Source organism: Schistocerca nitens, chromosome 7, assembly GCF_023898315.1.
Source record: "Schistocerca nitens isolate TAMUIC-IGC-003100 chromosome 7, iqSchNite1.1, whole genome shotgun sequence".
Taxonomy (NCBI): domain Eukaryota; kingdom Metazoa; phylum Arthropoda; class Insecta; order Orthoptera; family Acrididae; genus Schistocerca; species Schistocerca nitens.
This window is the reverse complement of record NC_064620.1, coordinates 310,438,825-310,441,324: the sequence shown is the minus strand read 5'-3', so window position 1 is coordinate 310,441,324 and position 2,500 is coordinate 310,438,825.

Below are 2,500 nucleotides of genomic sequence, written 5' to 3'. Positions count from 1 at the left end.
CAATGTGAACTACACGTCACCCAGACACCCTATCACACACTACTCTCTGGCTGTAACAGACACAATATCTAAGCACCACCATGGAACAACATCCAGTGCATCCTCTCCGCCACATTACACCATTCACACTATGATAACAAAACCAGGAGGTCCACCCCAAAAACAGAATATCTCACACTTCCAACAACCATCATTACGCAGATAAGCCACAAACACCCACACATGTGCTACACAGGGGTGCAGCCAACACCACCACACTGGCGTGTCTCACAGCATATAAGCAATGGCAGAAATGAAAGACACAGGTCTGCCACTCCCTTGCCACACCCACAGAACCGGCGCACCACCTCCCCTGAGCCAAAGGTGCATCCTGACGTGACACATCTCAGGGTGCCTCAGGCGTCCACTTACCATCATCACTATGAACGAACCTCGTCCCCTCCCCCCTCATACACCATCCCTTAACCTAACCTATGTTGCGCCTTAACCTAACCTATGTTGCGCCTTAACCTAACCTATGTTGCGCCTTAACCTAACCTATGTTGCGCCTTAACCTAACCTATGTTGCGCCTTAACCTAACCTATGTTGCGCCTTAACCTAACCTATGTTGCGCCTTAACCTAACCTATGTTGCGCCTTAACCTAACCTATGTTGCGCCTTAACCTAACCTATGTTGCGCCTTAACCTAACCTATGTTGCGCCTTAACCTAACCTATGTTGCGCCTTAACCTAACCTATGTTGCGCCTTAACCTAGCCTATGTTGCGCCTTAACCTAGCCTATGTTGCGCCTTAACCTAACCTATGTTGCGCCTTAACCTAACCTATGTTGCGCCTTAACCTAACCTATGTTGCGCCTTAACCTAACCTATGTTGCGCCTTAACCTAACCTATGTTGCGCCTTAACCTAACCTATGTTGCGCCTTAACCTAACCTATGTTGCGCCTTAACCTAACCTATGTTGCGCCTTAACCTAACCTATGTTGCGCCTTAACCTAACCTATGTTGCGCCTTAACCTAACCTACGTTGCGCCTTAACCTAACCTACGTTGCGCCTTAACCTAACCTACGTTGCGCCTTAACCTAACCTACGTTGCGCCTTAACCTAACCTACGTTGCGCCTTAACCTAACCTATGTTGCGCCTTAACCTAACCTATGTTGCGCCTTAACCTAACCTACGTTGGGCCCTAACCTAACCTACGTTGGGCCCTAACCTAACCTACGTTGGGCCCTAACCTAACCTACGTTGGGCCCTAACCTAACCTACGTTGGGCCCTAACCTAACCTACGTTGGGCCCTAACCTAACCTACGTTGGGCCCTAACCTAACCTACGTTGGGCCCTAACCTAACCTACGTTGGGCCCTAACCTAACCTACGTTGGGCCCTAACCTAACCTACGTTGGGCCCTAACCTAACCTACGTTGGGCCCTAACCTAACCTACGTTGGGCCCTAACCTAACCTACGTTGGGCCCTAACCTAACCTACGTTGGGCCCTAACCTAACCTACGTTGGGCCCTAACCTAACCTACGTTGGGCCCTAACCTAACCTACGTTGGGCCCTAACCTAACCTACGTTGGGCCCTAACCTAACCTACGTTGGGCCCTAACCTAACCCACGTTGCGCCCTAACCTGACCTGTAATTGTTATATGAATTGAAACATTCATGTAGCGTTGCCTAATCGCAACCCTCTCAACATAGGTCAGTGCTCGCACTCTCTGGTGTCCTGCGTATTGATTCATGTTACGGTGCGTACCCTCACAACATCTAGCGAGTGTTGCGTACGTTCCACATGGTCCCGCTATCCACTGTAATGTGTACTGCTGTAAGACGTATATCACCCCCCTGTCGCCTCTAGTTCGTCAGGCGGGAGTTTGCGTGTTCAATGAGCTTCGCAGCTGTGCAATGGCATTCGCATACGTACGCGGGCCACCTTCCACGTGTTCTCTCGTGCATACGTCGCAGCATGTATGTGGGCTGATGTGGCGTGTCGTGACGCATATCATCCAGGCATGCAAGACCCACTGAATTTGCAAATGTAGATGGACGTCTACGTTTGCTGCCCAAGTTACGCAAATGAACCGGAAATCCGTTGTTGCGCGGTTGTTTACGCTGGAGGTGAATCATTGATTGCGAAAATCGGTACAGGTATTAACTGGTTGCTTCAGCGACACCCGTCATACCCACGAACGTGAGTGGGCATGTGGGTATGAAGCGATACGCGGCGGTGGCTGGGTGGGACCGTCCCCGGCCGGTGAGGGGGGAGCGCCCGGCGTGCTGGCCGCGCGCTGCGTGGGCGCACGCGCTACAGCCGGCTGGTGGGGGCGCCCAGTGGCAGGCGCGCCGGCCGACGGACGCGGCAGGCGGCGCAGCTGCGCGCCGGCGCACCCAGCGCGCGGCGCCGTGCGGCCAAAGTGGGTCCTCGCGGGCCCGGTGCGAAGCGCGGTGGACATCTGCAGTGTGCTGGTCCGATTGAGGACTGTGTGCGTTGAGGATGCG